Genomic DNA, 12,632 nt, shown 5'->3' on the forward strand with positions numbered 1-12,632 from the left:
GAGGACTGTGATATCGGAGTAGAAAGGAGACAAGGTGCCAAAGATAAGTCTCACTCTGAACAATCTTTAGTTACAGAGCAGTCCAGATGTTTGAGACTACACTGTAACATACGTATCCCTGGTCTAAAAGCATTGCCTTCAAAGAACTTGGAGAAAAATAAAAAACAAATAAACCCCCACACTTTACCAAGGAGAGCACATTTGTGGTGATTTTTCACTGCATGACATCAATGTGGCTAGTGTGTTTTTGATCTAATACTGAGTTTCCTAAAACTTGATTCAGTATCTTGGGGAATTGATTTAGTATCTCAGTGTAATTGATTCAGACCAAAAAGTATCAGCCAGTGTTCTTTGCATCACTTTTGGTTATTGCGCTGCCCATTTGAGTGGATTGTTATTGTTCAGATTCCTTTCTGGTTTGGTAATGGCTGTATTTCACATTAAAGTTCAATGCTTTAATTAAGGAAATGACTGAATAGGAAGTTACTGTAACCATGATTTCAGCTTTTAAAGAAAGATTTGCCACGCACGTGAGAAAATTTGTAGACTTTTTTGTTAAATGTGCAACATCTCCATTGTGCCTCTTAAACTGCTGATATTCAGATAAACTCAGATGGATAAATAACATTTTTCTGCTCTTTGTGGAGCTTTGTTAATTTGTTTCCAACCATAATACACTGCAGTGTCTTTCTCTGATGTATGGCTTTAAACAAAGATGATTTCATTTGCAAGTGTAATCAAGATCTCAAGACCAAACTAAGGACATTCAGTGTTTGGAGATGTCTCTTGGAACTGAAATATTTTTATGTTCTGCTGTTTAAAGCTCTGAGTAGCTGCTTGCTTTCAGTTTTGACTCTGGTCAGGGCTTTGCAGCCAGGCGGCACCCTAACAGTGCAGCTCTCAGCAGTGGGGGTGATTTCAGGGGTCCTGTCTCAGAGCCCAGGTCTAGCCAGGGTCCTTGTGCTCTGCAGCAGAACTGAGAAACCAATTTATAAAATCTATTTCTCTACCCAGATTTAAACTGTGTTAGTTTCCTTTCCCTCTCCACAGCATACCCCCACAAGGAGTGGAGCACAGTGAGGCAGTGATGTAAAGTCTGCTGGGAAATAAGGGACTGGGGAGAGGGGGATGTGCTGAGGGAGACACCTCGTGGATGGGGTCTGCTCCCAAAGGGACGGCTGAGTAGGACTCTGAAAAGCCAGGAGCTAGCATCTGCTCACAGTGACATGTATCCACCCTGCCAAATTGTATGCTTATTGGTTTGATCAGCTACCAAATAATTATAGTAGTGCAGTAAATAGCATTAAGTTCTATGCGTCATCTGAAGCCTGGAGTTTCTCAGCATGAAAAGGCATGACCCCTTATTTAATTTTTTTTTTTTTTTGCTTTTTCAGAGTGTTTATTTTATAGTTTACAGTTCTTGAAAGGAGCAAGAAACAGTGCAATAGTCCGGCACCATCTGAGATTTGTATGCAGGGATCACAGAACCGTTTCCAGCAGCCAGCATGGAGCTGGTGGTCGCCGTGTTGCACACTGCCTGGCAGCTCCGCGCCGCCACAAAGCAGCTCGGGCATTTTGACATCAATTCCTGAATGCTATCAGCCAGACATAATAGAAAATCACTGATTAGACAACTTCAGGCAATTAAACCAGCTGTAACCATGGAATCGAAAATACATAGTGGAGAATATAGATTATAATATCAGGTATTATTTGAAATGGAAATGTTATGGTAATGCATTCTAAAATTAACCTTTCAGTTAATTTAAGGCAGTCTTTTGTTTCATTAAGAAAAAAATTAAAGGTTGTCTAAACTGATGACATTTCAAAGACTTAACCTGAATTCTTAGGAAAATAAACAGATTTTTGCAGTACTCTATAATGACATGGTAAAAACTGTGCTAAGGGAGCTTAGCATGAATTACTTTGTGTCATTCTACTTAGATGAACATATGGTCAAATTTTACATTTTGATACAGAATGTGGTTTGGAACTGTTGTAAAGAAATCAGGCTGGACTTTGTTTTGCAGTTTTTGTCAGTTACATCTCAAAGTTTTAGCTTCTCCTACTTTTCTGTTCCACTGTATGGAGGAGTATGACTTGGTCAGATGTACCAGTTCAGCTGACGCGTGGCCCACGGAATACAGTCACCATGGGATTCATTCAGTTCTGGCTTTTTTTTTCCCTGCAGCCCAGATCCTGCAAAATCTTGTGCCTACAAGATCTACTGACATGAGCTGTCATACTGTATGTCTTCACTAGGAAAAAGAGTTTAGTCTTTCTCAAATTACTGAGTATTGAACTAGATGAAAGAAGCTAAGGTCTTCATCATGGCAAAAAAATCGGTAGTTTTTGTAGGCAACTGGTGTGAGGAGCTTGCCACTTTCTTGAAATTAGGAAAATGACAAGGACCTTCTGTTCCTCGTATTCCTGTCAGTGCATTTGTATGTAACAATGCTCCTTCTTTTCCACGTTGCATATATACAAGTATATAAGTTGTGTGCATTTTTAAATGGTTAGGGTTAGGAACAACCCTTCTGTGGAATGAAGTAGCGACTTTTCTGGAAATGTAACGAGCAAGGGGATTAAAACACGAGCATTTAGGCATATTTAGAGTTTCAGCTTTCTTTTTGTACATTTTAAATGGTGTCAGCAATTCTGATAAAACTTCTTGAGCTGTGAAACAGTGGGCTCTACTCATAAAACAGTCTAAAATTTCTTGGATGCAAAATGTATTTTTTCACTTTGTGCAGAATGTGATTTATATAACATCTCAGCTGACATGATCTGACATGTTTGTATGAATTCCTTTGCAAGGCAAAAATGCCTCTAGTTTCAATTTATAGTAATGAGACTGTTTGCTGTAGAGTAACTGATTACAATGAAGGTATAAGAAGCAGGTATTTTTGCTCTTCAAAGTCATTAACCTCTCCTCTCTATTAGAGTACGTCTGTGTTCTGCAGTCGCGATATCTGCACGTATTCCAAATCCATCTGTTTGTCAAAACATCATTTTGTCTGTGCTTCACCAAATACACTTGGATGGTATTTTGGCCTAGGTTTTGCCCAGTTGAGTTAAATAATATATCTGGCAGATGACTGTGAGAAGTACTGCAAAGCTCAGTCTGTAATTATGCAAACAAATATTCTCATGAAACTTCTCAATGATGCTTAGAACAGTGAGGGGTGAATCGTTTGTCTTAGGGCTGAGAGCAGTATTGTGACAGTACCCAGTTGTCTTTGTTCAAGCACTACTGGATTATGCTGAGGGCCAGCTGGATAGGGTCCTGAAGTGGGAAGTTGTTTATTTGCTTGTTGTGATGGAAGTGCAACAACAACAACAAAAACCAAAACTGTAACATATATACAAGGGTGCATGTTCGCATGGATTCATGTCAAAACATATAGAGAAAGTTATCCAGATCTTCCTCTCACTAGGTCATCTGTTTCCTTCCGGGATCCCATCCTAGAAGGCCCCTGCAGCCGCTTGCTAAAATCCTTTTTGTCTTGGAGCCCTGCTGAGCAAATTCTGCTGGGAGTTTCCCAGCGCTGAACCTCACAGGCATGTGGCTCTGCTCAGGAATCCATGCAGAGAGGTGGACCACAGGCACTGGAATGCTATGGGGATCCTGTCCCTGGAGAGCTCAGTGCAAAATTCTTTTTGAAGATCCCAGAACTGAGAAAATCCTGGCTATGCAGAGCCTCCAACTGGGGCTGTAACAGGGGAAAATAGGGGAAGGAGCTGCCAAGGCAGGAAAGAGCTTCAAAGAATGTTCAAACTGGGGGCGAAAGTTCAGCCTAATTACTTTATCTAGACTCTCTCACCCAACTCTGTGCAGCCCGTCCGTGCAATGCAGCTGGGTCTTGTTGTGGCAGTAACCTCCAATTTTGGGGATCTGACTGCGAATATCTGATTGAAAAGCTGGTTGCCAGTGAAAAATGCTCTGATGTTTGACAGGTGAAGGGTGGTGCCCAGCAAGTAGCCCACACACCGTCCCATATCCCCTCCATGCACCTTGTGGTGGACCTGTCAGATACCTTGGTGGCCCAGCTGAGCTCCCTGTTGTGTCCAAACTGAGGAAAGGTTCCTGTTGGGTGGCTGAGGTGAACCAGCAGGCGGAGGAACCAATCTGTGGATTGCACAGATGGCTGGAAACCATGGATCTCAGATGAGGAAGGGGGAATGGAACAGGTTTCTGCTTTTTTGGCATCCCCAAGGAATTACATGCTGTGAGTTGTTCATAAAGCACAGTATAAATGCTTTCATTCTGTGTGAGGCCCAGGACTCACCAGTAAAGCTCCCACTGTCCAGGCTGGGTTCCTGTTACATGTCTTTGATTTATTTCCATTGATGCTGGCAAACAGGGCTGTGAAACGTAGTGATGGATAGCTTGAATCCAACTTGAGGGAACGTGTTGGAAACAACTTTAAGAATCTATTTACCTAAATAAATTTACAATTTAATTATGATGCAATGAAATATTTTCCCACCATGATTTGTGCTGCTGCCAGCCCATGACACTCAGTATAGAACAATTAGTAAATAACTCTGTGAATTACTCCCTGAAATAAATTGTCCTAGCTATCTTGATTAATTTACTGATTACTGAGCATAAATATTCAGATCATCTCTGAATTTAAAATTACAGGAACTGAAATGATGGTGCTAATGGTGAACGCTACAAGCACTGAACACAAATGGGAAAAGTCAGCTTACCTGGAGGCTTCTGTGTGAAAAGCATCTTGGAATAAAATCAAGGCTTTGAAGGCAGTGACTTGCTGCTTTAAAAACATGGTTTTCTTACTCTGACGGTAACTGTTGATCATTTTATTCAGCGTTGTGTGGTATTGTGTAGCTGGTGCAAATGTAAGTTTGCAATTTCAAATCTCAAAGAGGGAGAGCATGTGTTTGAGGAGAAAAAAAGCAGTTTCAGGCAGGCTGAGGCTGGCAGGGACCTCTGGGAGCCTGTGGTGCAGCCCCCCACTCAGTTTATAGTTTCTTTGGGAGACTGAAACCCTCATGCCTGTCAGGGATGGGAGCTGCACCAGGTACTCAGGAACAATTCTATCAAGGTTTATGTAGATACTTTTATTGTAAAGATACTGAAAATGAGATAAGATCCAGTCTCAGATGAATATTTGCTCAACTCCTGTCACGTGATCTTATTTCTTTCCTTCTCGCTCTAAATTAGGTCACTGTAATCAGATTGTGTATTATAAACGAATGTCTTTCTGTTTATATGTGATTATAAAGCAAATGTGCAGGGTAAAGGCTATAATTTTGAATCAGATAAAATAGATACACTGCCTTGAAACCTACATGGAAATGAGTTTCTCACATCCAGGTGAGATGATAGGAACTGACACCGCAGGACAGCACTGTGCTGTCAGCGTGCTCAGGGGAGTCTGAGCTCGGCAAAGACTTTTGCAGGTCAGAAATGAGGTTAATTGACAGGGAGGTGTGTGAGGGCTGGAAAAATTTGCACAGCGCTTGTCAGTAGGTGCGGCTGCCAGTTCCTCACTTGACCACCAGTATTTGTCAAACAAATACAGCAGTACTTCCTCCTAGGAAGAAGAAAAAAATAGCAGGAAGAGTCATCTTAGGACAACAACACTGTTTGGAAAGAGGTGTTTTGTGTTTTTGTTCCAAGATGTCAACATGTATGCACCTACTGTACACAGTCTCCAGTCTGGCTTGTCTCACTGCGTACAGAAGACAACTGTTGTCTGCAGCAGAGGTTTTTCCTCGAGCTGGCTTTGCGCCAGTGGCAATAACTCCACCCTTTTTGTGTCATATTGGAAGTGACTTTTTCTGTCTTTTTCCGTTTCCCACGATGACCCATTCTGGATATAGTGTGTGCTGCAATTACAGTCCGTCCCTCACAGTGTTATTACCAGATCTGTTCATAATGCCTGGAGTGCATGTTTCCTTCAATTATGTGTCCCATTTTATGGATGTAGAAAGAACAAATAAGGGTTCTATTTTTTATTTTCCATAAGCGCGGAGCTCTGACAAATCTGGTTGAAGCTGTTCTATGCACTTAGATACCAACACAATAACACACAAAGGAATAAAATTGGTATCTGGTTGATTTTTGGTCAGACCTTCCCCTCTAATTACTGCGCAGTAAATTGTCCTCTCAGTGTCACCAACTATTCTCAATCTTAAAGTATATTTTAATCATAGGCAACTTAAATTATTTCATTTCTTATTTCTAAGATTCCAATAAAAAGTTAAAAGGTAACCGTTGCAGTCTGGCCCACATCCTGAACATTTTCATCCAAAAAATTCCCACACATTTAAATTGAGCAAGTTGTGGATAGAAAGAACCTCTTTTCTGTTGGAAAACCATCAAGTGTAACTCTAATTCCAAACCAAACTAATTCTGAAATTTTAGAAAAAAAAATTTAGTTCCATATTTTTCTTCACCATTTCTGAATCATTGCATTAAAAATGCAAATATGTAAAATATATGGAAAAAATTAAACACCTGAGTAGTCACCTATTGTTTCCTAGAAAATATCTAGCAGATAGGTTTTTGCTTTCATTCCTTGCAGTTCTGTAACTTTATTTCATTCAAAATGAAAAAGAAAAAGAAAACAAAACCACAGAAGTAACAAAAAGCTCTTCTGAGTAGCTACATTTTTAAGTGAAATGATGAACAACTTCCTACACAGAAAAAAGCAAACAAACAAAGAAACAACAACAACAAAAAAACAATATACTTTGATATTTTGGACTTTATTATTTTGTTCTATAAGAAATCTGGCAACTGTTTACAGACTCTGATTGCTTTATAGTTTCAGACAAGTGTCTAATGGCACCTAATGGCAGAATTTAGAACTTTTCAAATAATTTTAGTAAATTCCAAAGATCAAGATTGGATTTTGTCCTGTTTTAATTACCAATTATGAGCAGCTTCCTTAAATTCTGATTATGTAACAATCCTTTACAGTAATTCTCTTTCCTACATGTGCTTCTGAGAATATATGAGCTATGTTTAGGAAGGGGGTGTTTGTTTGACAGTGGAAATATTTCTGTAAAGTAGCATCTTGTCATGGCTTTCAAAGAATAAATAATGCATTCCATAATATAAAATGCTGGCATGGCATTAACAGTAGAATGTGCTGTTCTCTGCGTTCATATTCTTAACACCAGTAGTCATTGAAGGCATGACAACAATTACTTTTCATTGTGCAATTTATGAAGTGTCCTTCCAGGAACATTTAAGGAAGCATGGGAGGAATGAAGTACAAGCTAAAAGGAATAGGAGGAGTCCATACATGCCACGAGAGGCATAAACCCAGCGGGTAAAGCCGCAGCATTCAGTGTGCACTAAGCAGAGCAGAGGGCTGGTCTTTGTATCACAGGGAGCTGTTGGATTTGGGGAAAAAAAAAAACCAAACAACAAATGCCCAACAAAAATACAATCACACAACAGAGGTGATGGGAAAATTAAAGATTTAGGTGGGAGGATTCCCAGGGAGGTTGAGTTAATGGGTTCTAGTGATGAGTTTTCGACAGAAATCTGTGATAGTGACCATGAACAGGTCTTCTGTAGTCAGTGGTAAAATAGGATTTGCTACTTTAGATTCTAATCTAGAATGTAAATAATTTGGTATTTTGATACTAATATTTGAAACAGTACAGCTGGGAAAGATTATTCGCCTCCTCCTTTTGGTTCTGATTGCCATGGGGATTCTTATTGTTGAATTTACTTCCATGATTATTTTCAAGTCTGTGTTCTTAACAGCTTCTCACTGTGTGTGCAGTACTGTGTTCTTAGTATTTCCGCAGAAGGCATTGCTTCTTAATCATTTTATTTTTCTGCCAAAAAATAGTGTCTGAAGTTTTTATATGGAATGTTCATGGCTTTTGTATGTCCCATTTCTACTGGCTTTCTTCCTTCCTTCCTTAGCAGGATACAGATTTTTTTGCTTTGTTTTCTTATCTGCACACCTGGAATATTTAAATAATAACAAAAACAATGAGGAGAATATTTATCTCTAAAGTAGCTTCTCTTTGTCCCTTTGACCATTATAAATGCTTTTCTTCTTCTCAGATCTGAATAGATGAGTTTAGTGCTAAAATTAAAACCCTGCTTCTGTGTGATACTTAGCTTCCCATACAGCCCTATGAACGCATTTCAGGAAATGCTGAATATCTCTCAAAGTTCAGCCCTGCAAACCATTTCCTCAGCTTGCATAGGGCATTTGAATGTATTTTTACATTTCTGTGGCTCAGCCCCCAGACCTCTCTGCTTTGTATCTTTTTGCATATGACAAAGGTGTGATGCGAGCATGGATCCTTAACTGAAGGAGGTGAAAAAATCATAGGTCCTCCAGGTCCATCAGTGTGGGGAAATCAGGTGCCCACAATCTTCAGGAAGCCCTGATGTAGCATTGCTGATCCTAGCAGGAGCCAGGTTCTGAAGAGGCTCAGGACATCCCATCCCAACTCTGATTTTGGGCAACAGAACAAAGTTTCCTTTTTAAAACAGATCCAGAGCGGAGGAACCATCTATCCTGCAGAGGCAGTGCCCTGCAGGGAGCTAACTGCTTCAGTGCGAGCTTGAGATAAATAAGGGAAGCCATGGATTTGATTTAGAAGAGAAATGACAAAGTAGCAGTTTAAATGTGTAGAATTGTTTTTGAAGCAATGGGTCAGTTTTACCAGTCTACTGTTTATTTGTTAAGATTGACAAATGTTATGTGAAAGACCCTTGAAGACTTCTAGTTGTCTCCAGGTTTCCAGAGCAATCTTTATGTATTTACCCAGTCTGCAAACCTACATTTCCAGACTGAATGTACATGAGAACAATTAATCACAACATTTTAGCTCCGAAATGCACCAAAGCTGCTCAGCAAGTAGTGTCTGTTTCTAAATAAGCAACTCTGGGTTATTTAGAGAAGCTCTGAGTGTAATTTGTATGGACAATTGACACAGATATTCCTAGCTCTACGGTCACCTTTTTTTCCTTCAGGAACAAAAAGAGTTGATCCTTTGTAACAGTAACCAGCCAGGTGCCTGCCGACCTGCAGGTCTGTTCCAGTGATGGAACTGCTAGATGAGTAAAATTGAGGCTTCTTTGTAAACAAGGCATGCTTGGGTCCCAGAAAATACGTAGGGAAACTAGTTATCAGTATCTGGAATAAGTATATCACTGTAAATTTGAAAAGTACAGGGAATTATCTAGAGCCTTACCTACTTAATCTAAAACACAGGGGTTTGAACAGACATCTCAGCAAAAATTCCATATTCAGCTATGCCAGTTTTCTTCCCATCCAGCTCATCTTATGGCACTTAAGCCTGCTGCTGTGCATTTAAGGTTTCCTTCTTGAGGAGCATCCAGCCTTCCTGGATCCCTTAACCATTCAGGACAGATTCCCAAGGGACCCTCCCTATCAGTGTTCTGAACAGTTCAAAGTCTGCCCTCCTGAAGTCCAAGGTAGCAGTTTTGCTGCCTCCCCTCCTGACCACCAAGAAGCAGGAAATCAAACATTTTATTGTCACTCTGCCCAAAACGGCTCCCAATCTCCTCATCTCCCACCTGTCCTTCTTTGTGATCAATAGGTCTAGCGGGGCACCTCCCCTGGTAGGCCCTGTTATCATCTGCATCAGGAGGTTTTCTTCTACACACTCTAGAAACCTCCTAGACTGCTTTATTTGCACTGTATTGTATTTCCAGCACATATCAGGGAAGTCAAAGTCCCCCATGAGAACAAGGGCTGGCGATCACACAACTTCTGCCAGCTGTTTGTAAAACGCCTCGTCTGTCTCTTCATCCTGGTTAGGCGGTTTGTAGCAGACCCCAACCGAGATGTCTGCCTTGTTGGCTCTCCTCCTGATCCTTACCCACAGAGACTCAACCTTATCATTCCCAGCCCTGAGCTCAACAACACTGAAACACTGGCATAGACAGCCGTGGCACTGCCCCTCCTTCCTTGCCTGTCCCATCTGAAGAGCTTATAGCCGCCCACTGCAGCGCTCCAATTGTGGGAGCGATCCCACCATGTTTCCATAATGGCAACTAAGCTACAGTTTGTCTGCCACATGGCGGCTTCCAGCTCCTCCTGTTTGTTGCCCGTGCTGCGTGCTTTGGTGTAGATGCACTTCAGCTGAGCCCCCTTGCCTCACCCCCCATTCTGGCTTTCTTCCCCAAGGCTCGTTTCTTGCAAGGCTCATTTTATCCCCTCCCTCCTTCATAACTAGTTTATAAGCCTATCAGCCAGCCCTGCCAGCTCCTGGTCTAGGATCCATTTCCCTCCTGAAGTCCCTTTTGATAGTCTTCAAGCTTCTCTCAGTGACTTCATCACTGCCAGCCTGAACTATCAGTGAAGGTAAAAATCAGAGGGTCAAACCTGACCAGGACATTTTTAGTAATGTCTCTGAGCCTGGCCCAGAGAGGCAGTACACTTCTCTATAGGTAAGGGTCTGGTGAGCATATCAGGCCTTCTGTGCCCCTCAGAAAGGAGTTTCCTATGACATTTACCCTTATTTCCTTCTTGGTGGAGGCAGTCTTCAGCTGATGTCTGCCATCCCTTTCCCTCCAGCCACACTGTACTGGGCTTTGCTTTGTCTTGGTGATCTCGGTGTAGGTACTGGAAGGCAGCTGTTACCTCTCTGAAGGCAAAAGTGGAGTCAGGGTACTCAAGACTTGGAAAACAAACAGAAAATGTCGATAGGTAGATTAGCACTTAGTGTAGGACACCAAGCGTTTTGTCCTGTAAAACTCTACAATACATTTTCCTGTAACAAAAATATGTAAGCACAATTTGGTGGTGGTCCAGTAGATGTTTATAGGACTATATTTGGCATGTGTGTTTTTTATGGTACATTAGAAAAGGCAGTAATTGTGGCCAAGGAAGATGTGAGTCCAGCATAGGGGAGTTGCATGGGCATCATGGGTGGTGTGAGACACTGGTGACAGAGTGGCTGCTGGGCTGGGCCAGGCCAGGCAGGAAGGCTGCTGCTTTGAGATGTCCTTCAGCTCCTTTGCACATCACAGCATGTGCATCCCTCCTGCTGGCCTGGGCTGTGGGACAGGAAGAGAGGAGAGGAAGCAAGGGGTGAGTGGCTTTTATAGAGGGTTTTTCCCTGGGTGGAGAAGGTGTGGATGTTCCATCTTTTCCAGTTGACAAAGTCCTGGTATAGGTGCAGCAGGTTGAAGCTTTGTCCCCTCTTTGTGTGGAAAAATATGGTTATAATCCCTCATTTGGAGGTACAGCTTGGAGCAGAAGTACTCTTTCACTTGTTACAGCTCATGCTGCTGTAAGGCAGCATTCCCGCTCTGAGTGTGATTGTGCCATCTGCGACCATGGCCTGTAACAGGTAAGAGTGGTGCATAGATCATCTCCTGTGCTACGCCCAGGGCAGATGTGAGCACTCAGCTACGTTTCTGTCAAACTAAGCTGCAGGTACATGAGCAGAATAAGCCCATCTAATCTGCTGCTGCTGCCAGAACAAGCAGCCATACCCAGCCTCCTGTCTCTGCCTGTCTGTGCTCCCAGGGTACCCTGTCCATTGTACCAGCACAAGCTGTAGCACAGCCACGTGCTGACCAGACAAAGGAAATGATCTGGAGGAAAACTAATCTGATCAGAGCAAAAAAAAAAAGAAAAGGTTTCACCCAGAATCAATTGCCCAGCTGGTGCCTTCCTCAGCAGCCATGCCAGCTATTGCTGCTGTACAGTGTCTGTGAAGCTGCACCTCAACCAGAGCAAGGGCTGTGGCTTTACCCTCACCCAAACCTCTCCGCCACTGTCTGGCAGCACTGGGAGCCCCAGCGATGTGTGCTCACCAGGCAGGCGGCGCCAGCACAGTGCTCGCCATGCAGACGTGCCCCAGCGGGCTTTCCAGCTGCAGCCACCACGGGGTCACATTATGGGGCTGCTGCCTGTCCAGCCCGGTGCTGGCAGCACTCAGCCATGCTGAGGAGCCGAGGCTGAGCTCAAAGAGATCCATTTTAGGACGCGAAAGAGGGAAAAAAAGGAAAGTTATGTAGAATGTCATTCTGCCAAGGGGCAGCGCTTTGTGTACTGCGGTGGTGGCAATACAGTGGGATGCCAAACTGTTTGGTGATTGTTTCTAGTTACAGGTCATGGTGTTTATAAATACAAGCAGGGTGCCACATGAGTAGCAGTGAGCTACCTGGCAAGACTTTGGTTTTTCTCAGCTGTTTCCCTCTGTAATTTGTGTGAGTACGAGATTGGGGCCACATCGCTATTAGAAAGAGGAAGAAGAACCAGAAGGCGCTGGGCGGTGCCGTCTGAGCAGCGCTGCTGGCAGCAGCCAGAGCTCAGGCCTGATGGGCCCACGGCTGTGGGCTGCTGCAGGGCTGCATGCAGCACTGCCATTTGAATGGGGCGGGGGGACAGGGGTGAGCCCGGCGATCCCTCCTCCCAGCACGGCTTTTTCGTTCAGCCTCGCGCTCTTTGCACGTAGCTGCGCTGCTTCCTAGGCCTGGATTCTGGGAAGAAATCAGAGTTTTCCTCTACTTCTGCACCAGCCTCCGCGAGGGTTGTGACCGGATGTTCCCCCAGCTGTACTCCCTTCTCCAACAAAGCAAAACTTCTGAATTACATATTCCTGCTTTTACTGCGCTCGGAGCAATCTGTTCTCCCCACAGCAAC

At 43.0% G+C, this 12,632-nt stretch overlaps 1 protein-coding gene across 4 annotated transcripts in view; it reads left to right on the forward strand.

Annotated features, from left to right (window-relative positions):
- The window catches only part of RBMS1 (RNA binding motif single stranded interacting protein 1), a 137,443-nt gene that overhangs the window by 35,887 nt on the left and 88,924 nt on the right, over nt 1–12,632 (forward strand). The window lies entirely within an intron of this gene.

Source organism: Cyrtonyx montezumae, unplaced genomic scaffold (genome assembly GCF_038088225.1).
Source record: "Cyrtonyx montezumae isolate F1298 unplaced genomic scaffold, pur_monq_1.0 scaffold_7, whole genome shotgun sequence".
Taxonomy (NCBI): Eukaryota; Metazoa; Chordata; class Aves; order Galliformes; family Odontophoridae; genus Cyrtonyx; species Cyrtonyx montezumae.